General features: G+C 40.3%; 1 protein-coding gene across 1 annotated transcript in view; it reads left to right on the top strand.

The window, feature by feature from the left end:
- The window catches only part of C22H3orf49 (chromosome 22 C3orf49 homolog), a 113,409-nt gene that overhangs the window by 37,401 nt on the left and 51,234 nt on the right, over positions 1–24,774 (top strand). The window contains 3 exon segments of the mRNA XM_027523270.1: positions 12,965–13,088; positions 17,282–17,358; positions 21,708–21,831. The gene's annotated coding sequence lies outside the window, so the exon portion shown is untranslated.

The raw sequence follows: 24,774 nt of genomic DNA on the forward strand, positions 1-24,774 counted from the left end.
ATGGTGTTGATTTTACATCTATAACAATTTCCTTCATTTGTTTATGTCTATTCAGTGATTATAGCATCTGCGGGGGGCGGGGGGGCGGGGGGGAATGTTTTCAGTCCTAGAGAAAAGTATACTCCTAAGCACAAACTTGATTTATTTAATTGACTTCTAAAAAAAAAGGAGATAGTGAATAGTTGATGGAACTATTTTAATAGAAGAAAGTCATGAAAGAAAGGCTTTCTTTGAACCCTCTATTTTCTTCCTTCTGCCCTATAATGGATACATGTCCTTAAGCAAGAACGTATCCTTGCAGAATGTTAGTGTTTGGTTACATGATTTTGATTTGCACAAATGATATTGTGCTAAAGATCTTTCCTGTTTCCTACTTTTCTCATTCAGTGCCATATTTTCTTGCTTTCTCTGTGTTGCTGCTTGTAGAATTAATTTACTATTTCTTTTTTTAGGGGGAAGGAGATCTGGTCTTTTTAATTTTTATTTACTTATTTATTTGTTTTTGGTTGTACCTGGTCTTTGTTGCTTCATACCAACTTTTCTCTAATTGTGGCGAGCGGGGGCTACTCTTCATTGCAGTGCATGGGCTTCTCACTGAGGTGGCTTCTCTTGTGCCAGAGCACAGGCTGTAGGCACAAGGCCTTCAGTACTTGCAGCTAGAGGGCTTAGCTACTCTAAAGCATGTGGACCAGAGATTGAACCCATGAGCCCTGCATTGTGAGCAAGCTACTTTGGAGCAAAAATAGGATTAAGGTAAGAATGTGAGTCACGTGGTTGGAAGACAAGCATTCCAGCCTGAGGCAAAGTCTGTGAGGTATAAACATTTCGGGTGTGTTGAAGACTCTGCAAGAAATTCACATGAGTGGATTGAAGTAAGAGGGAAAGAGCTAGAGGAGCTGAACACAAAGATCTGGGGTCCAGATCACAAAGGGCACAGCAGACTTTGGAAGCAATCTTGGAGCTTTTGCCAAGTGTGATGGCAAGCCATTGGAGAGCTTTGAGGAAGAGGGTAAATTGCCTTTTGAAAGAATCATTCTGGCTGCTTTGTGAAGAGTAGATTGTAGAGCACAGGTGGAAGTGGGGATTCCAGTTAGGAGGCTACGGCCCTAGACCAGGAAAGGGACAATGGTGGCGCAACCAGACAGCATTCAGGATATGTTTTGAAAGTAGAGACAACAGGGTTTGCTGATGGATCAGAGAGATAATTTAGGGTGCACAATAGTGGTTAGGTGCCCAGAATTAATCCTTCTCCCTCTTTCTAGCTGAATAAATTTGGATAAGTTACTTAACCTCTAAACCTTAGAAATAAAATTCTTCTGCCTATAAAGAGTAGTATCAGTAGCTACCTCATGGTTGGGATTGAGGCTAAACAAGATCTCACAGTCTTGCCTTTTATTGTGCATGCACGTTCAGTTGTATCTCACTCTTTGTGACCCCGTAGACTGTAGCCTGCCCGGCTCCTCTGCCTTTGGAATTTTCCAGGCAAGTATATTGGAGCAGATTGCCATTTCCTCCTCCAAGGGATCTTCCTGACCCAGGTATCCAACCCACGACTATTGTATCTTCTGCAATGGCAAGCAGATTCTTTACCACTGCACCTCCTGGGTAGGTTCTCAATAAATGGTGGGTGATGATGATGGTGATGACAACGATGATGACAGATTCCTATAATTTGGGATCTAAAGAACCATCTTCCTTTTCTGAACTCAAAAGTCACATTTGTCTATATCATCAATATACCAGTTCAGTTCAGTTGCTCAGTCATGTCCGACTCTTTGCCATCCCATGAACTGCAGCACGCCAGGCCTCCCTGTCCATCACCAACTCCCAGAGTCCACCCAAACTCATGTCCATTGAGTCAGTGATGCCATCCAACCGTCTTATCCTCTGTTGTCCCCTTCTCCTCCTGCCCTCAATCTTTCCCAGCATCAGGGTCTTTTTCAATGAGTCAGCTCTTCGCATCAGGTGGCCAAAGTACTGGAATTTCAGCTTTAGCATCAGTCCTTCCAGTGAACACCCAGGACTGATCTCCTTTAGGATGGACTGGTTGTATCTCCTTGCAGTCCATGGAACTCTCAAGAGTCTTCTCCAACACGACAGTTCAAAAGCATCAATTCTTCTGCGCTCAGCTTTCTGCGCTCAACTCTCACATCCATACATGACTACTGGAAAAACCATAGCCTTGACTAGACGGACCTTTGTTGACAAAGTAATGTCTCTGCTTTTTAATATGCTGTCTAGGTTGGTCAATCTACCTCAATATACATATACATGTATATTGAGGTATACATCACATCTACCTCAATATTCCTCAATCTACATCAATATTCCTGCTATATATAATTTAACTTTACCTGTGTTAAAAATTTAAGCTACCCGAAGCCATATATTGTCTGACATGTCTTTGCAACCCAGGAAATTGTGCACAGAGAAAACATTCAATAGATATTAGTTAAAAGAGGAAATGAAGAAGTTTCCGCTTTACCTTTAGTTAAATTAGAAACCGTGTTTGTAAGATCAGAGTCACTTGAAGTTGTTTTTTAATTATGTGCTTTCCCCTCTTATCATTTGTAATTAGTGGATGATAATTGCAAGTGAATGGCATCCTATACGATTTGAGGAGCTCATAAATTTCTACAGGAAAAACTACCACAGGTACTTAGGTCTAAAGATCATTCTCATAGGTACCTACCTGAGACAATCAAACCACTAAATCCTGTCCACATGACTGGAATTCAGTCCCTGTGAAAGTCATTCTGACTGTTGATGTCCGTAGACCTGGTGTTTTCCTCACAGTGACACACTCAGGAATCCTAATCACTACCTGAGCAGCAAGCCAGGGGGCTCTGTACAAAGAGGAAATAGACACTGAATCATCAGGCCAAATGAGGACCTAAAAACTCTTCAGTCCTACCTCTGTCTCTTCTCTGATGATAAAACCTCAGTCATTAAAAACACATTCCACATCATCAATACAGCACTATTCACTCTGAAGGTCTTTCACGAGTCCTTTGATGTTGTGACAATAATTTAGAGCCCTACACTTCCTCCTGTTGTGATGTCGAAAAACACATTGTGGTTAATTACCTATGTTGTCAGCATCACCTCTTAATGAGAGGCAGCCTGAGTGTAAGTCCAGTTCTACAAGCCCTGTGTCATTTTACATAAGTTTCCCAAACTTTGTGCCCAAGTTTCCTCATCTATAGAGTAGAAATGATGGTAGTATTATCTACTTTGAGGACTAAAGGTGAATATTAACTACATCAAGATATGAAATTACCTACAACAGGATCTGGCACAAGTGTTAGAGACATTCTGGCTATTATTATAATTCTTTAATCTCATGAGAATTATTGTTATTATTTGACAATTTCAATTGTAATAAATTAAAAGCTAACACATCATCTGTATTATATCAAAACATGGGACTTTCTAGAGATTGCCCTGGTGCTCCAGTGGCTAAGATTCTTTACTTCCACTTCAGGGGCCCAGATTTGATTCCCGGTCAGGGAACTAAGATATCACATGCCTTGCATATGGCACAGCCAAAAATAAATTTTTTTAACTGTTAAAAAAAAAGAAAAGAGAAAAACCTGGGACTTTCTACTTACCAGGGCTGTTGCTGTACAAGGATGAAATTTGTCACAGTCCACACCTTCCACAGTGAAGTATCAGTGAGGTTATCTTGCTTCACAGTCTTGTAGCCTGGCTGTGTGGTGAGTTCAGTCATTCCAGAGAGTGTGTAAATCCAGAATCTTTGTATAACCTGGATGTCAGCACTGCTTATCTTGTATGTCACACAGTTTGGTGGGTGGTCTTCATCAATGGCGGTCACTCTTACAACTTTGTAGAAAGCTACCAATAATATTTATATTTAGATTCATTTTTGTCATACAGCTGCACCATTTTAAAAAGCTTAATGTGTCTTTGTCTACCAGATAGTACCATAGGTTTCTCAAATGGTCCACCTGAATCTTTTTGGACAATGCAATGTGTTTGAAAAACAGAACTCTACATGTCAGAAAGTGGATTTATAGATGGTCCACTTAAGCCACATGGCATGAGTGAGTTAACAATAACTTTATAAAGATAATAGTTTGAAACATTGCGTGTTTATTTTCTAACAGGCATTATGCTAAGATTAGCATCAGATAATGGTTCCCAGTACAGACTCTGAAACCAGACTGCCTAGGTTCTGAATCTCAGCTCTGACTTTCACCAGCTATAACTCATTAGAAAGTTCTAGAGCCTCTCTGGGCCTCACAATCTTTATCTGCAAACTAGCAATAATAATAATAATAGTATCTACCACATGGAATTATTGTGAGGATTAAATAAGTTAAAATACATAAGACACATAGAACACAGCCTGATGTATAGTAAATGTTACATAAGAATTAGGTATTATTTATACACATTATCTCATTACATCTCAACAGCCTTATGATGTATGTACTATCACTGTTCAAACACTGTAGATAAGGAAACCACAGCCCAGCGGTACTCACTTGCCCAAGGTCACAGAGCTACTAAAGATAGAATCAGGATTCAAATCTGTACTTGCCAAATCTACACATTTTAAAAATTACTTGTTATAAGTCCAGTGTGTAGTTTTCCCAAATAGTCTTTTAGAAGAAACATGGGTGTGATATGTGGATTGCATTAATATGTTCAAATTCTTTACCATTCTCAAGTTCATGCTCTTCTACTGTATAACCTTATAGTGCCCTCCCACATGGCTTGTTTTGGCTGATGGAACAGAAGCAAACTGGCCACCAGCAAGTTTGAAAACCACTTGTGTACCCAGGCTTGCCTTACTCCTGCATCTCTTCTTCTGCCCTGAAAAGTGCTCAGATTAGCCTGTTCGAGGAGAGAGGAGCCAGATCATCCAGTCACTCCTACTGAACCAAGGTAGATCAGCAAAAAGCCAACAAATTCCCACAGTTTTGAGCAAGCTCAGCCACAACCAGAGGGACAGCCCAGCCAATTCTCAGACTCGTGGGCTAAATAAATGTTCAGTTCAGTTCAGTTCAGTCACTCAGCCCTGTCTGACTCTTTGTGACACCATAGACTGCAGCATTCAGGCCTCCTTCCCATCACCAACTCCCGGAGTTTACTCAAACTCATGTCCTTTGAGTAGGGGATGCCATCCAACCATCTCATCCTCTGTCGTCCCCTTCTCCTCCCTCCTTCAATCTTTCCCAACATCGGGGTCTTTTCAAATGAGTCAGCTCTTCGCATCAGGTGGCCAAAGAATTGAAGTTTCAGCTTTAGCATCAGCCCTTCCAATGAATATTCAGGATTGATTTCCTTTAAGATGAACTAGTTGGATCTCCTTGCAATCCAAGGGACTCTCAAGAGTCTTCTCCAGCACGACAGTTCAAAAGCATCAATTCTTCGGCTCTCAGCTTTCTTTACAGTCCAACTCTCACATATACACATGACCATTGGAAAAACCATGGCCTTGACTAGATGGACCTTTCTTTGTTGGCAAAGTAATGTCTCTGCTTTTTAATATGCTGTCTAGGTTGGTCATAACTTTTCTTCCAAGGAGTCAGAGAAGCCCCAGCGGTACGGTAGGCACTGGAGCGGCAGCTGTGCAGCACTGGAGCAGCCGTGAGGAGAAACCCCACATCCAAGGGCAAAGGAGAAGCCCCAGCAAGACAGCAGGAGGGGCGAATTCACATTTAGAATCAAACCCCATTCCCACCAGAGACGCTCAGAGGGCTCAAACAAACCTTGTGCACAGGACCCAGAGACCCCACAGAGACTGAGCCAGAACTGTGTTTGAGCATCTCCTGTGGAGGTGTGGGTTGGCTCTGGGTGCAGCAGTCTTGATTATGGCATAAGCCCTCTTGGAGGAGGTCACCATTAACCCCACCATAGAGCTGCCAGAACTTACACAGGACTGGGAAGTAGACTCTTGGAGGGCACAGAGAGAACCTTGTGTGTACCAGGGCCCAGGAGAAAGGAGCAGTGACCCCACAAGAGACTGACCCAGACTTGGCCGGGAATGTCCAGGAGTCTCCAGCGGAGGCGTGGGTCAGTGGTGGCCTGCTGCAGGGTTGGGGGCACTGAGTGTAGCAGTGCATGCATGGGACCTTTTGAGGGAGTTACCGTTATCTTCATTACCTCCACCATCGTTTGGCCCCAGGTAAATAGCTGGAAGGGAACACAGCTCCACCCATCAACAGATAATTGGATTAAAGATTTACTGAGCATGGCCCCACCCATCAGAACAAGACCCAGTTTCCTCCTCAGGCAGTCTCTCCCATCAGGAAGCTTCCATAAGCCTCTTATCCTTCTCCATCACAGGGTAGACAGACTGAAAACCACAATCACAGAAAATAAATGTTCACTGTTGCTTTATTCTCCTTTTCTGTAGTTTTCATTATTCGGCACACTTTTAGCAATAGATAACTGATACAATGAGGTCTCCCCTGGTGGCTCAGTGGTAAAGAATCCCCCACAGTGCTGGAGATATGGGTTTGATACCTGGTCTGGGTGGTCTCCTGGTGGAGAAAATGGCAACCCACTCCAGTATTCTGGTCTGGAGAATCCCATGGACAAAGGAGCCTGAAGTGGTACAGTCCATGGGGTTGCAAAGGAGTCAGATACAATGACTAGGCTAGCCACACAATGACTGGGCTTAACAACATATATTATCTAGGACATTTGGGTTGCTGATAACCAAGAATGAAAATTAGGATGAAGAAATCATTTCATGTGCTGGGTCCCCACCCCCTTCAACCTCATGGGTTTTTTCTCTGTTTGCAACTTTGTTTACCAAGATTCATCAGTCTCTGAAAATGTGTCATTAAGCAGGCAATGAACATGACTCAGAATACCAAGAACAGAGAAAACACATTTGTGAAAAGGAACTTAATGTTTCATTATGACAAGTCCAGAATATAAAAAGTCCAACCTACTGTTTGTGTGAAAGCATCACTGTTAGAGAAGGGTGTTGTAACTGATACAGGACCATGTAAAATAGGTTACAGATGACCTTGCCATCTCCAGCCTACATTGCTGGGCAAAGAGGGTGCCATTTTCACATTTAACACCTGGCAAAGTATAATGGGAAGCTTATTTGTCTATAGGTGAAAAATTAACCTTTCAGTAAAACTAAAAGCTATCTTGAGCATCTTTAGCCAAGTTTAAAATAGAGAAATTATGAAACTGTAATTCTGCCACACTTTCTCGTCAAAAAACTACTAGAAATCAAACATGTTTTTCTTCATGACTTGCAACCCATAGTGATTTAATTTTCATGTGTTTTCTCCTCAGTCATTTCTGATAGTTTTGATAAAGGATTTTTTTTTTTTTTTTTTTTTTTTGCCTATGCCTCCCTCTCTTCAGAATCTTTCTGTCAATGAGAGTTTCAGGTATTCATTACATATCAGAATTTTTTTTTTTTACTTTAATGATGATAGACTCTCATAATTTTTTTAAGCTGGAAAAAATGTAGTCCTCAAGGCACACTCAAATCCTCTGTGCTAATCAACACAGCATGGAAAAAGACCTCCACAGTAATAGATTTTTGATATCCTCAAGGTCTACAGGCTTAATGTTTGATATTCTGAGATGAGTTGATTTTCAGAGTAGTATTAATTTTCTAATTTCCTCCTCTAGAGCAAATTGCCACTGAGTTCTGAAAATTTTGTCTCCTGTAATGGGTATCACCTCAAAACACTAACCCTCTCCTAATTGTATTTATCATGGTAGGGAAGATCAAGGGACAATTTTAAAAAGCAAAGAAAAGGTTCTAGCACACTGTAGGCACTCAGTGAATTTTAATGGTTGTTTTTATTATTATTGGCAATGCTGTCATGGCTACTGTTAAGTATGTATCATGTAGTTTACATACCTACAATGATCAGTTTATCATCATCTCTACTCCATGATGTAATTACTACAATCTCCATTCTACCAATGAGAGCTCAAAAAGACTTGAAAGTTATGGGACTAGCCTGATACTTTTCAACTGTGGTGTTGGAAAAGACTCTTGAGAGTCCCTTGGACTGCAAGGAGATCCAACCAGTCCATTCTGAAGGAGATCAGCCCTGGGATTTCTTTGGAAGGAATGACACTAAAGCTGAAACTCCAGTACTTTGGCCACCTGATGCGAAGAGTTGACTCATTGGAAAAGACTCTGATGCTGGGAGGGATTGGGGGCAAGAGGAGAAGGGGACGACAGAGGATGAGATGGCTGGATGGCATCACTGACTCGATGGACGTGAGTCTGAGTGAACTCCGGGAGTTGGTGATGGACAGGGAGGCCTGGCGTGCTGCGATTCATGGGGTCGCAAAGAGTTGGACACGACTGAGCAACTGAACTGAACTGAACTGAAAGTCATTTAACTGACAATGGCTGATGAAGAATTTGAATCCAATTCTGTTTGGTATTTCTGTTACATCATGTTGCTTTCTTATGAAGACCTAGAAGTCTTCTCTCTGGTGGAGCAGGTCAGAAGCCAGCTATTTGGACAATAGTACACATACGAACGACTCATTTATCTTTTTGTATGAACTCTCAGCACTTGTTTTCAGACTTCTGGAGACCCCAGTCATCAAAATCCATCCCCAAAAGCAGCCTGGAATACTAAAGGGAGAACTGGACCAGGAAGTTGGAAGTCTGCGTTCAGCTATCACCTCTGCCACTCGCTAGCTGTGTGACCCAATTCTCTCTCCAGCCTCGGTTTTCCGCATAGTAGAACAAAGAGGTTCAATTTTTCCAGCCCTCCTAAACCAGAGGTGCTATAATTGAAAAACCTAAATCCTTCTCCTCAGCCATCATTAGGTATTAAACTTTCCTTAAGAAAATGTAGAAGTGTTCGATATGTTTAGAAAGTTTTACCTTCAAAATATACAATTACATTTCAGAAAAACTTTGGATAGTTAGAAGAGAAACTGACATAAAACAGTTGATCCCCATAAAGCAACTGTTTTTTTTTCTTTTGAATTTTTTATTTTGTACTGGGGTATAGCCCATTAACAACGTTGTGATAGTTTCAGACTAACGGAGAAGGGACTTAGCCATACATATACATATCCATTCTCCCCCAGACTCCGCTCCCATCCAGGCTGCCACATAACACTGAGCAGAGAAGCAACTGTATTTTTAAATGCCAGTCTTAAAAGGCAAAACTATAGAGAATGATAAAAAAAGAGCAGAGGTTTTCAGGGTTTAGGGGAAAGGGAAGAATGACTAGTGCATAAGACTGTTGGGGCAGAGAAACTATTCTGTGTGATACCATAATGGTAGATACATGTCATGATATGTTTGTTCAAACCCATGGAATGTGCAATGCCAACAGTGATCTTTAGTGTACACTCTGGACTTTGGGTGATAATGATGTGTCAATGCAGGTTCAACTGTAGTAAGTGTACCACTCTGGTGGGGGATACTGATGGTGAAGGAGTCTACGCCTGTATGAGGGTGGAGGGTATATGGGAAATCTCTTTACCTTCTGCTTAATTTTGTTGTCAACCTAAACTGCAATAAACTACAGTCTACTGTTTTAAAAATGCAAGTCTCTATTTTAAAATCTAGATTGATTGTCATTAACTTTGGAGGATTATAGAATCCATTTGATGGTTTCATGAAGGCTATGGATCTTTTCCCTCAGGGACCCTCAAAGCCAATGTTCAGACCCTCTGGTCCAGATTCACAATTTATAAGCTAAGAGATAATTAGAGAATTATCAACTATTTAGCTTCTGCATAAAGACCCATCATCATGTTCCATTAACTCTAGACCTCCCTAGAGCTAGAAGGCCACCACAGAATGGGGAGAATGCAAAGCGAGGAAAGGAGCTATGGTAATGAGCCTCCCTCAGTGCTCAGAAATCAGTATTTTAGTACTTTTGAAAAAAGAGCAAAAGTCCATTGTGGGGAAACCAGGATCAATCCTGTGATAGTTTTATATGCATTTTTTTCTGAAATTGTCTGGTCATATATTGTAAGATACAACTGTGTTATATTTCTAGAACTAGAATATAAAAAGTGTGCATTTATTTTACAGAGAGGTTAAGGACTTGTCCAAAACTCCATGATGACACGAAGAACTGAAATCCAAATATGTGGGTTTTTTATTTCCTAGTCTCGCCTCAAAACAACTGTCTAATGAATGTATTTGCCTGCCAAGGAAATAAACTGGTTTGAAGTAGTGTGGGTTCCGCCCAATGATATGCTGGCGGATGTTTAACAACCAGCTCTCTGCGGAAAAAAAGAATAGAACGTTAAGTGTAATGTTAAGTGTTGTTAAGTGTATCTGTGAATATATATTCACATAAATACAGGGACGTCTTACCTCCTGAAGTTTCTGGAATGGAGAATGAATAGTGCACAGCTTTGAATACAGGGCTGAAATCATTGGCAGGAGCAGTTTCTGCACTGATCGTCACTGTTACTGAAAAATTAAACAGTAAAAAAATGCTTTGCGGTGGTGGTGGCTTTATTCTAGACACTAGTCAAATGTGCCCCCAGGAACACGCTTCGGGGAAGATTTGAAATTATGGGGGGATGCTCCTTGCTCCCAGTTGATTCCTGTTTCCAGACTCTGCATTCTCAAGGAACATAAATGAGTTCTAGGCTAACCAAAGCAATTAGTTAAAGATATATAATGTGCTGCATGCCATGTTTTATTTTATAGGATAATGATAGATATATACATGTTATATATAATATATGAATGTTTAATTATACATTTTATTCAAGAGAGTTTATTATATCTATCATGTGTATGCTTTCTTCCATTAGCATTTGTTTGGGTGTTACTTTCAACCCAGCATATGACTTTCTACACTCTACATTTAATATATCCTAGGAGGTGAAATGGAAAAAGACTCAGAAAACCCATGTCCAGGGATTGGTTATGACATGCTGAATGGCCTTGAACTAGCTTAACTTCTCAGAGGCCCAGATTCTTCATCAGTTTCAATCTTCTATTTTGTAGTGTGTAAAAATGAGATCATGCCCAAGATTTTTTCCCATAATTGGTTAGTGAAATGTAGTTATTTAATTTTATTCCTCTCAGGCAGATGTTTGTATATTGCAGGTTATAGAAAAGGAACTCTATTTTTCAGACCAAGCTCAAACTAACCTATCAGAAAGTTGTCAAAAAAGAAGAAAAATATTCAAATACAAAAGCAAGGAAATTTCAAACCAGGAGATTTTTAGCATTAAAAATAAAGTAATAATTAACCTTTACTGCGCAAGGTGCTGACTCAGCAATAGTGTTAATGTCTCCATTTTACAGAAGAGAAAACTGAGGTTCACAGAGTCATGTTCTTTGCCAAAGGTCACAAATCCTAGTAAGTCACTGAGCAGGTATTGAATCGACTTGAGTCTGCCAACATCTCCCAAAATGTCTCTTCTGACATGCTAATATATCAAATGCAAAATGCCAAGTTAAACAAATATTAAAAGGTTTCCTTATGGCAAAACTTCTTAGGATTTCTGATATGTCATTCTGTATTTTGAATCTCCATCTATGCATTGCTTCTGTAGACTAAAAAAAAAAAAGTGTACAACATGAAAGTTGTGAGGTAAGTTTTATTTGGGGCAGAATGAGGACTACAGCCTAGGAAATAGCACCTCAGATAGCTCTGAGAGACTACTCCAAAGAGGCAGGGGCAAGGTCAGTATAAATGTGATTTTGGTGAAGGGGGAGTGCATGCAATCAAGCACATTTTTTTTTCCCCATAAGGTTTCTGCTAGTCTTGCGAAGCTTTTGCTAGTCCCAAGGAGTGGTTGTCACCATGAAGGATTTTAATGGTTTTCTAGATATGAGGAAATACAAGAATTGGGTTCGTAAAATCAGCTCTTGAAAATATCTATCGGAAGACTGTCCTGCCAGTTTTTCCCTGAGCACTGCTGCTGCTAAATCACTTCAGTCGTGTCTGACTCTGTGTGACCCCATAGACGGCAGCCCACCAGGCTCCCCCATCCCTGGGATTCTCCAGGCAAGAACACTGGAGTGAGTTGCCATTTCCTTCTCCAATGCATGAAAGTGAACAGTGAAAGTGAAGTCGCACAGTCGTGTCTGACTCTTAGCGACCCCATGGACTGCAGCCTCCCAGGCTCCTCCGTCCATGGGATTTTCCAGGCAAGAGTACTGGAGTGGGGTGCCATTGCCTTCTCCATTCCCTGAGCACAGTGTACCTCGTTTCTGCTTTCCACCCTGAACTCCTTTCAGGGTGTGTTGAAAATCAGCTTTAATCCTTATAGAGGTAGATGGCAGCTGCCAATGGCAAGTGCCAATTTGTAGTTGACACTTCCCAAATGTACTTGACCGTGGAGTTTTTTTCTAGTTGATCATCTTGTAGAAACTATGCTCTGAAGAATACTTGTATCTTGTCTCTCTTGAAAGTCTATGCTATGCATTTTCAAACAAGAAAATTTAATCTGAGACCCATAGAATCTTGATTTCAGAGAATCTGTTTCATTCCTTATATTTTGGTATACATTATGTGTGTTTTCCTAGGTATAGGGTCTAGAGGTTTCTCAGCATCTCAAAGGTATGTGTGACCACCAAGAAAGAGTAAAAAGCACTTTGCATGGAGACAGGTGATTTATGTGAAAACCTCTATATTTCCCTCAATAAACTCCATTTATGTGCCTTAAGAACAGATGCCACTTATAGCTTTGCCATACTATGATTTTTATTGCACCCATAAAGACTCAAAATTGTGCTAATTGATTGGCCTATAAAAATAGACTGAACCACATGTGGGGTGTTACAAGCATTCTTTATGAGCAGCTGCTGGGAATATACTGGGGTGTGGGGACCAGAGAAGATGTGGATTTATTACCATGAGAGATTTTTTTTTTTCTCTTCTTCTTGGAAAAAGGCTCAACTCTGGTGAAAAGGGCAGATTCTATTTTGATTTGTGAGGCCATCAGGATGAGTAACTACAAGAAAAAGCATTTTTCCTAAAAGGTTTGTTGGGCTATGTTACAGGCTTTTGCATGAACCAATGAAACTCCACCAGTGGGGAGCAGAGAAGACCTAAGAAAACTTGTGGGCATACTGTCATGCTGTGTCTCTGTCCTGTACAGATCATTTATCTGCATAGTTGGATCACGTAAGTCTACAAATGACATTTGTAAAAGGAATCCTATTAAAACTCTTACATCAGAGAGTCAAGAGGGATTAAAAGAGCTCTAGACCTGTTGCTGAACGTTCAGCAATAAATTTTTTTTGGTTGCAAAACATATGGATGCTGCCATGATGCCACCTGCTTAATTCCATAACACAGTGCTCTTTGCACTGCTTTCAGAGGCAACCTCAGAATCCTTCTCAATTCAATGATCCAGGCGACCACCACCAATTGCTTAGAGATGGCACAAGACATAAAACATGAAACACAAGCACTGTCCATGTTCCAGGCTCTCATTCTACTAGTAACCCTGTGTTCTCCACCCAAACACTCACTTCTTTTTGGACATCTTTGATGCCAACCCACCTCCTAGATCACTTATTACCATACTTTCCATATAAAATAGACGGCTGTCATTAATAATAGACATATCTGGAAATTTGTGCAACCTTATTTTCACAACTACCTCTACAGATACTAATTCACTCTTAAATGTGATAACATGTTGTTGAACACATAAATGACCTATTGAGCCACTTAATGCATGTTCTCATTTGTACAACAATTAGCAGAGAAGCAGGTGTCTGGTGATTGGCTAAGCTTATTTCACCAGCTAGGCACTCTGCTCTGGCTCCACAGCACACAATTTAAATCTGTGCCCGAGGGTGTTTTACAATTAGCAAAACCAGGACTCTTAAATCCACAAATGTCAAGGGACTCACAAAGGGAATGAGCTGTGGAATCTGGCACTGTCCCACCGTTTGCATTAAAAATGGCTCTACCTGTATCACGTAAAATAATGATACAGGCAACTCCCCCCCCCAAAAAAAATCCTATTACTCATATGTGTGGACTACACGTGACCCAATATCTGGCTCTTTCCAAATAAGAGGTATTTGGCATTACTAAATGCTATGAACTGAATGTTTATGTTCCTCCAAAATTTATATACTAAAACCTATTCTCCCGCTGTGATGGTATTAGGATGGAGAGGGTCTTTGGTATGATGACATGTCATAAGGGTGGAACCCTCATGATGGGATTAATGCTCTTAAAAAGACACCCCAGAGAGTGCCTCTTGCCTATTCTTCCATGTGAAGTCACGGTGAGAAGACAAACATCTAAGAGCAGGATGCAGACCCTCTATAGACATCAAGTCTGACAGTGCCTTGATATGGACTTGCCAGGCTCCAGAAGAGTGAGAAAAAATTTTCTGTTACGTGTAAGTCCCCCAGTCTGAAGTGGAGACACTACTGACAGAAAATCGTTTCAGTAACAAGCATTAGGATTGGGCTCTCTGTGTCCCTAACACATCCCACTTCCAGCTCCAAGGATCTCTAGCCAGACTTGCATTTAAGAATTGTGTTTTGCATAAGGTGTGCTAAGAGATGAACAACACTCGCAGACCTAATGATAACTTCCAACATGAATCTAAGTCTCCCCTTTCTCCTTTGTCTAGTTTAACGAAACTGTCCCCAATATAATGAAGTTTTACATTTTAAAATCTAAAGTGCACAGTCTAAAGAAAAGACACTTAATGTTCCATGAAATTTATCAAGCTTACCTGTACGGAAGGGATGTAAGTCATCAAATACTGAAATTGTCATTTCATAGATATGGCCAGCTGGAACTATGTCTGGGTCCTCATAATCCAATTCTTTTACAACCTTGCAGAACAACATTATTTCAGAGAAAATTATTGACTTTTTGTTTAATGTACATATTTTAAGTAATAGATCATTCTGGAAAATGAAAGGGCACAGCCATTTTCATTTAATAATGATAGCATTAGAATATTCTTGAGACTGGTCAAAACTGACACACAGAAGTAGGCATTTTGGTGGAACAAAGGGACATCTTTGATCTTCCAAAGTAGCTTATTTTTGGAGAAAGCATCCTAGCATAGTAGAAGGGAAGCATGGGTCATGGCCTGTCTTTATCGCATGCTAATTGTATGATCTTGAGCGAAATATTTTAAAAGAGAAAATGTTTTGAAAGCACTTTGGAAGTGATAAAGCATACTAATAAATATAGCTACTCCTATTATGACAAGTCACTCACCATTTAAAAAATATTTACTATTAATTAAGTGCCACGTACAATTGTAGGTATTAGGGATATAGCAATAAACAATATGATCCCACAACAGAGACTTGAAGACAGTCCTCATGTAATAGTATTGGCATGAATCTCAGCTGGCATTAATTGGAATTGGCCAACATGACATCAAGTACCTAGGTGTTCGGGACCCAGGTTAAAAATGTTTTAACTACATTTTTAAACTGAGTATCTCATTCATTAAATCATTCATTCATTCATTAAGTTATACTGAGTACCCACTATGCACCAAGCACTATGAAAGGTATTGAAACACAGAAATAAACGACTCAAAAACATATGTAAGAGAACTTAGCAGGTTCAAATAGTAAAAGAAAGCTTTCAGGAATGAATGGCATTTAAGACCCAAAGGATAATTATGAAAATATAGAAATTAATGAGAGGTGGGCAACAGGTGGAAGGAGTTGTTCAGAAGCAGAGCAAGCATATGGAAAGGCTCAAATGTTAGCATTGTGTTTACAAAACTGCCATCTTTCTCCAAATTCTCTTTTTAAAATGATAGTTTTGCATTGCATTTCAAAATGAACATCAACTCAGGAAACCTCTTGGCTCAGTGGCTAATCTTAAAAATTCATAACATATGCAAACGCTCAACTTGTAACTTGTGGAGTTTTCCAGAAAATTTAGGGTGGGTTTGGACCCAAAAATGAGAAAGATCATCAGTGTCTTTCTCAGCCATGTCTTTTGGCTGAGAAGGAGTGTTTGGTGATGCTTTGGTTAAGGAACAATTATGCCAACCTAACCGGGATCAGTATTTTTTTTTTAGGGGTTGGAACTTTGAGGGAATAGAAAAAATAATAGAGCTGTGGAAATTAGAAGTTAGAAGGAGGATTCTCCCAAAGCACAACTCGATCTTGCAAAGGGGGGAAAAAAAACTTACTATGTCCCCCCTCTGTCAGTGGAAACTTTATGACCTCTTAAGGGTGGAGAAAGAAGCTGATCTCTCACTCCCAATGCCAGAAGGATGAGCCATCATCACACATGTAGTCAAACAGACTTATCTTTGAGAAAATCAGCATCTATTTTAGCCTCTGATTCATTTCTGCAGCTAAACAGGAAGTCAATTATTTTGTGCTAATGGTAAGATGATGGTGTCCGGTATCGAAATACTGAAGGACTTGCCCGAATGCCTTCCAGACCCTTCTCTGCTGTGTCCCAGCTCCCACTGCTGAATGCACCCACACCAACCACACTGTGGCCATGAAATGACTCCATCTCCTCGGGAAAATCCCTGGAGAAGCAGCACCTGGTGCTCACCTGGATGAAATTTCCAGCAGTTGGCACTTGCTCAAAGAGTTTTCCAGAACCAATTGGCCGCAAGCTCAGAGCATAATGTATTGTATCAGGAGGTTCATCAAGGTCATGACACTGGAGTTTTGCAACTACTGTGTCTTTTGCAATCATCTCTTGGCCTGTGTATCTGTTTTATCTTTTAAGGAGGGGGAAGAAAATGCTTTAGATGGATAGTCTTAAAGGTAATACTTTCCTCATAAACATCCACTAGTTCAGATAATGTACACGTGTGACAGCTCTACTTATCCTAGGACAGATGGTTCTGCTTTGGAGCATCATCTGGGAGTCATTTCCCAAAAGGTGCTATGAATGTGGTCTGACTGCTCATTTTCTGGGAGTATTTCTATTCTCCACCCAGATAGGTACTTGTTTGGAAGGCTATCAAGGACATCACCTCAGTGGAGAAGGCATGAGTTGGAATCAGATAATTCTTGAAGATTGTCCGAGTCTAGAGCATCTACATGATGTGGTCAAGAGAGACAATCTTTACCCCGTAGTTACACTGGACTTATTTCCATCTCTGTAAAGTTTCCCATGTCTTCACTGGGGCATCTGCCCCAGATGCTCACTGTTAAGCCTTCACCCTCTAAAATCCTAGTCATTCTTCACAGACTCAGGTATATCTCACCCCTTCAGGAAGCTCCCCCGAATGCTCTAGTCCTGCATATTCTTCTTTTAACAAGGAAAGCACCACACATATAACTTAATATTAAATTATCTTTTTTTTTTTTTTGCTTTATATGTATTCACCATATCATCATAACAAGAGACAACCTTCTTACAGCTGAAGACCATAGCGAATACTCCATATCTCCAGGGACTATAGGACTGGATTCATCATAGGGTAGGTATTTGATTAATTAACTATGATCCTGGAGAAACAGGGTGGATAAGAAGGAGAAAGAAAAGGAAAAGGAAGGTATCATTTAGTGACTGCCAACCTCTGTACAGAACAAATTCTAAGCATTGCTATGAGGTAGGTGCAATTATCATTTTCATTCGAAAGGTAGAGTAATTGGGGCCCAAACTAAACCACATGAGTAGTAATTAGCAGAAACTAGGCTTTATTTATCATTAGATAATCAGAGATAAAGTTTAGGAAACAGGAGGTAGGCTGGGGGGCAACTGTCTCACATGTAGTTGAGAGTTTGATTGGGATAGGGGAGGGGAGACAAAGAAAGTCACAGAATTGTAGATTTGGAAACTGAGCTTCAAATAATAAAAATAGCCATACTGACAGAAACTCAACCCCATAATCCCATATCCAAATTCCAAAAGCCCGAAACAAGACTTTCTCATAATTTACTGAGATCATCAAAGCCTGACCTAACCTGACAAGCCAGATCTTTCTTTGTTCCACTTAGTTTGAGTATTTCTGTGTTTCACAGCAGAGATATTTATGAATTTGAATAGTGGGTAATTGCATAATATATGGTAGACACGCCATATTACCTTTCTAAAATTCAAAAGTCTTTGTCTTGAAATACAGCCAGAGCAAAAGGTTTTCAAATAAGGGCTTACGAAACTGTGATAAACGGCATTTATGAAATTCACACCACATGCTCAGCACTATGCTGAGAATGTTATATAAATTATCCCATTTATTCTAAAGAGTACCCACCCTAAAGAGTAAGTAGTATTGTCATCCCATTTTATAAAGAAAGAAATTGAAGATGAGAAGGTTTCAGTAAATTACCCAAGATCACAGAGCTCTTGTGTGATAGAACCAGGAATCCAATCCAGGGCTGTGACTCCAAAACTTAAGCTTTTAACAACTTACTGTCAGATCCAGAAAACCTGGATTTCAACAAGTCATTTCTGAGAACCAGAATATGAGACTCAATAAGCATCAACGTGATGATCAACCATGGGTCTGGTTGAGCCAATAAACATAGCAATACAATGCCTCTGCTCTCCACTCACTTGAAATTCTTACCTCAGCCACCCATCTCAGCTCACCTAATCAGATACTGATCATAAAAAGGTGCGTTGTCATTCATGCCACAGATAGACAGCCACCAGGATGGCCGCACACTGCCAGTCACTGTCACAAGCTTTAATTGGAGAAGGACTGACCACGTGCAAACTCAGCTCTCTCCACATCAAGGCGAGACACAGTAACCACTGTTCCACACTCTGCAACAAAACAGCACATCTTGCTACAAACTGGCCTGTGTGTCATTTTCAAAATTACTTTATTACATAGCGATGGAAAAAATAAAGTATGAATTATGCCCCATGCATTAGAATTAAGAAGCTGATTCAAAATGTAGACACAGTGTGTAATTGTTTATCACCAAAATACCCTCATTATTCTACTAGCAAGTAGCAAAACAAAGTTGTTTTGGGCTTAGGGAAACAGGGAAGATTTTCTAGAAGGGTGGTCTTTATTTTAGGCCTTGAAGGATATGTCAGATAAGGAAAGAATGGTGAATGGAGATCATTCCCAGCAGAGAGAACATCATACATGAAAACACAGTAAGGAGATCATAACTCATCAGACTTCTCCCACCCAGTCCATCCATCCATCCATTCAATTTGAACAAGCATATATGGAATGCCAGCTATCGGTTGGAAACTGTCTTGAATACTGGATGAGCCACAATTAAATCGCTTCCTTTACAGAATTTACAATCTGGGCTGAGAGGCCAACACTAAGCAAGTATAAACAAGAAAAGAATTTCAAACAGACGTTCTTAAGGAAATGAAAAAGAGTAGGACACAACTTAGCGATGGAACAACAACAACAAGGAAATGAAAACTGTGATGTGATTAAAAATAATGTCTAAGGGTGAGGTCCTGAAAATGCAAGGACAGAGATCCTAAGGCAGTCAGTCATTTGGCGGTAGTATAATAGACAAGGAAGACAAGGAACAGGATGAGGTTGGAGGGAGAGGCAGGGGCCAGGGAAAGCAAGGTCTTGGGGATGAAATCAGAAGTCTGGATTGCGTTCCAAGGGCAAAGGAAACTGACAGGATAATTTTATATGATGTCATTTGACTTTTTCTTTTTCCTCCTTCTTTTTTTTTGGCTGTGCCGCATAGCATGTGGAATCTTTTTGTCCAGGGACTGAACCTGTACCCCCTGTAGGGGATGTCCAGCATCTTAACTACTGGACTGCCGGGGAAGTCCCCAGCTTGACTTTTAAACAAATTCACTGTAGCAGCTCTGCTCAGCAGAAGCCCAGTTAAGATATCTATGCAGAAATTCAGGTTGGAGGGGATGGTGCCTGCCCCCAGGAATAGAACCCAAGACGAGAATCTGAGTGCAAGTAGTTTATGTGGGAGCAGATCTGGAGCACTGGGGGATGGGCGAAGTGAGACAGGAAAGGAAAGGCTGCCAATAAAAAAGTTCAGTCATTACCAAGCAGGTTACCACTGTGGGCAACTTGCAGTTTAATACCACTGGGGAACTCTGTAAGCCAGTGAGAAGCATGCACTCAAAATTTTCCCTCCAGGGACTTCCCTAGTGGTCCAGTGGTTAAGACTTCACCTTCCAATGCAAGAGGTGAGGGTTTGATCCCTGGTGGGGAAGCCGAGATCCCACATGGCTCATGACCAATAAACCAAAACATAAAATAGCAGCAATATTTTAACAAATTCAATAAAAACTTTAAAAATGGTCCACATCAGGAAAAAAAAAAAAGAAAGAAAGAAAGGTTTCTCCAAGGGCAAAAAACGGGAGTATTTGTACACCAGTTCTCTTTAGTCATTGGTTGAAAGCTTGTGGGGATAGGTAGTGTTTTTTGAACATTTCCAACCTGCTCTTTGCAGAGGAGAAGGGCAGACCCCAGGCAAAGAAATCAAGCAAAGAAATGCAGATCCTGGCAGCTGGAACTCAGGCCACAAGAATGTTAAGGCCTGAAGAGACACAGACAGCATCTGCTATAATGGCTTAAGCTTGCAGATGTGCTAGAGACCACCTTTGTTATCTGTTCAGTCCCCAAAGAAGTCTTACATTCCACATAACCTGATCTACCCACAACATGATTGGGCAAGAAGGGAATGATGGATTCTAGAAAGTCCAGAGAGATTCTCTCTCACAAAAATGTGACCATGGAGCAGAGAGGGAAGTGATTTCAGCCTAAAAAGATGCGCTAGAAGATCGAAAGAGTGGAGAGCTGGCCTTCTGTGGCAGCCATGAGGACCCATAACTTAGCTCACGAGTGGACAAAAGACAAGGTTTTCCCGAAAGTTATGCAAGAGATGCATATTAAGGTCTACCACGTGCTTCTGTAGGGGTTCTGAAAATGCAGACAATCTGATATCTACCCTCAAGGAATTCAGTCTTGCAAAGGAGACATAATACAAATGATAATAGTCGAAAATAAGGGAGAGAATTTAAGAACACTCAAACCTACCTTTGTCAACTGCAAAGTACAACTTCCTTGGATCTAGTTCAAAGGTTCAGTCACCCAAGTAATCTTTGGCTGCCTGGCAACCGTTTTCCCAGTTGGAATTTCCTCATCCAGTGTGATGTTGACTTCATTGGGCAGAGCTGAATTTGCAGAGGTAACACTCAAAATAGCATTTTCCATATTGAATGATCTTGATTTAAAAGAGAAGACTATCAGAGTGGCAATGGTTTGGTGTGTGCTGTTTTCCACTTGTTCTGGTGGTAGAGGGGTCAAGGCTAGAGGCAGTATGAGGGTGGAAAGTATGGACCTTGGAGTTAGCCCATTTATTGAATACTTGCCTAGAGTTTAGACTCAATGCTAAGCACTTTCCTTGTGTTTCCTCATTTATTCCTCATAGCAGTCCCAGGAAGTAGGTACCATTTTACAGATGTGGAAACAGATTTTAAGAAAGTAAGTAACTTTCAGAAGTAAATACCAAGGTGTCTAAGAGAGGATTTGACCCCAAGGCTATCTGGCTCTAGAGACTATGCTAAACCACTGAGCTCTTAGCTCCCTAGTGTAAGCACTAATTTTTTAGAAATGCTGTCCCTTCAGTATGGTTTTATAAAATTCTTGGCGATAATTATCACCAGAATTTTCCTTGAGAGCAATAAGAGACAATTCAGCCCATCAGATATTAAGAATATTTTGCATTAATACCTAATTCTATTGCAATTTCAATATGTTTTATACATTAAAAAACTACTTTGCCTTCAGCTGTTAAGAAAGCCTTTTCTTTGCAAACTTAAGAGATTGCTTACATCTGACTTTTTTTTCTTTTTTCTTTTCCTTCTCAGGGGAGAAAGAAAAGAAAAGCTATTTCATTCTAATGGAAATTTCATAATGAATTTCAGAGACTACATTTTCATATTCAATTTTCAAGACCAATTTAAAAGAATACATTTATTTCCTTACCTTCAGGTAAGAATGGGGTCCTTATTGTTGACATTGATGAGGAAAATCTTTAGATTTCCAGCAGTAAACAGTCCTCCAGGATCAACCACGTTAATAATTAGTGAGAAACTGAAAGGGTAGCCACAGGAAAAACAGCTAAGATTTTATAGTAACTGACAGGCTTTCACAGAAATAGAATTTGTTTCGCTTTAACTGACCAGTGAAAACAATTGATTCATTTAGTTAAAATGTCAGTCAAACCAGTTATTTTAACAGTTGGCAGTGGTTAAGAATGAAATTAGTCAAATCCGTTGAAAAGACAGGCAGGAATTTAGATAAGTCTGTTAATCCCCATCAATAATAAAAAATTGAAGGGAATTCCTTAGTGTGATAGAGCAAACAGAGCTATGGGTGTGGGCTCTCACCTTGAAACACTGACGTTTCAATTGGGAAACTGACCGACAAATACAAAGAAGATGCTAAAAACACTTCAAAGCAACATAATGACTATGAGAAAAGAGTAGGCTGATTACAGGATTAAAAGGTTTTTATCTCAGCAGAAATGTTTATGGATTTGAAGAATGAAAGTATGAAATGTATCCTAATGGAAAGATGAATGTTCACATTCATAGTCTGTTCTACAGTCACCAGTGGTCTCAGCTTACCCAGGACTATCCCCTGAAGGAGGAAATGGCAACCCACTCCAGTTCTTACAGGGAAAACCCCATGGACAGAAGAGCCTGGAAGGCTACAGTTTGTGGGTTCAGATATAACTGAGTGACTAAGCATGCAAGATCCAGTGTAGTGTGGAAAGTCCTACACACACCCCCCAGAAACTGCCCAGGCAAACCAGGACTGTTGGTCACCTTTCCAGAAAAAAAAAAAAAAACAAAACCAACTATTCTAACTAGAAGTATACTGATAATTGAAACCAGAATTACTATTTTCCGTTTATTTATCCTAAAAATCAAAACAGTTCTTATTTCAAAACCTCTCCTACAAAAAAATGATTATTTATGAGATAACTCGACAAAAATCATAAAGCCAATCCACTTATAAGAATAAAGACATTTCTTTAATAATCCTAGAAAGAATCGCTACAGGAATAGAAGGAATACTATGTGGGCAGGATTTCATTTGGTCTAGCCATATGCTGAAGAGGAAGAAATGAGCCTTGTTAACTCTTTCATATGGATTTGAATAACTGATTTCACAGCCCGGATGTCTCCTTAAAGAGAGAGAATTGTTTAGATTCCTTTGCCAATGAGGCATTCCAAAATTTCCTTTACTCTCATTTAATGATCTGTTCAGTCTGGGGAGGCCTTACAAATAGGCCTGTGAAAAGAAGAGAAGCAAAAAGCAAAGGAGAAAAGGAAAGATATAAGCATCTGAATGCTGAGTTCCAAAGAATACCAAGAAAGAGATAAGAAAGCCTTCCTCAGCCATCAATGCAAAGGAATAGAGGGAAACAACAGAGTGGGAAAGACTAGAGATCTCTTCAAGAAAATTAGAGATACCAAGAGAACATTTCATGCAAAGATGGGCTCGATAAAGGACACAAATGGTATTGACCTAACAGAAGCAGAAGATATTAAGAAGAGGTGGCAAGAATACACAGAAGAATTGTACAAAAAAGATCTTCACAACCCAGATAATCACAATGGTGTGATCACTCACCTAGAGCCTGACATCCTGGAATGTGAAGTCAAGTGGACCTTAGAAAGAAAGTATCACCATGAACAAAGCTAGTGGAGGTGATGGAATTCCAGTTGAGCTATTTCAAATCCTGAAAGATGATGCTCTGAAAGTCCTGCACTCAATATGCCCGCACATTTGGAAAACTCAGCAGTGGCCACAGGACTGGAAAAGGTCAGTTTTCATTCCAATCCCAAAGAAAGGCAATGCCAAAGAATGCTCAAACTACTACACAATTGCACTCATCTCACATGCTAGTAAAGTCATGCTCAAAATTCTCCAAGCCAGGCTTCAGCAATACATGAACTGTGAACTTGCAGATGTTCAAGCTGGTTTTAGAAAAGGCAGAGGAACCAGAGATCAAATTGCCAACATCTGCTGGAACATCGAAAAAGCAAGAGAGTTCCAGAAAAACATCTATTTCTGCTTTATTGACTATGCCAAAGCCTTTGACTGTGTGGATCACAATAAACCGTGGAAAATTCTGAAAGAGATGGGAATACCAGACCACCTGACCTGCCTCTTGAGAAACCTATATGCAGGTCAGGAAGCAACAGTTAGAACTGGACATGGAACAACAGACTGGTTCCAAATAGGAAAAGGAGTACGTCAAGGCTGTATACTGTCACCGTGCTTATTTAACTTCTATGCAGAGTACATCATGAGAAATGCTGGGCTGGAAGAAGCACAAGCTGGAATCAAGATTGCCCGGAGAAATATCAATAACCTCAGATATGCAGATGACACCACCCTTATGGCAGAAAGTGAAGAGGAACTAAAAAGCCTCTTGATGAAAGTGAAAGAGGAGAGTGAAAAAGTTGGCTTAAAGCTCAACATTCAGAAAACGAAGATCATGGCATCTGGTCTTGTCACTTCATGGGAAATAGATGGGGAAACAGTGGAAACAGTGTCAGACTTTATTTCTGGGGGCTCCAAAATCACTGCAGATGGTGATTGCAGCCATGAAATTAAAAGACGCTTACTCCTTGAAAGGAAAGTTATGACCAACCTAGATAACATATTGAAAAGCAAAGACATTACTTTGCCAACCAAGGTCCGTCTAGTCAAGGCTATGGTTTTCCCAGTGGTCATGTATGGATGTGAGAGTTGGACTGTGAAGAAAGCTGAGCACCAAAGAATTGATGCTTTTGAACTGTGGTGTTGGAGAAGACTCTTGAGAGTCCCTTGGACTGCAAGGAGATCCAACCAGTCCATTCTGAAGGAGATCAGCCCTGGGATTTCTTTGGAAGGAATGATGCTGAAGCTGAAACTCCA

Source organism: Bos indicus x Bos taurus, chromosome 22, assembly GCF_003369695.1.
Source record: "Bos indicus x Bos taurus breed Angus x Brahman F1 hybrid chromosome 22, Bos_hybrid_MaternalHap_v2.0, whole genome shotgun sequence".
Taxonomy (NCBI): Eukaryota; Metazoa; Chordata; class Mammalia; order Artiodactyla; family Bovidae; genus Bos; species Bos indicus x Bos taurus.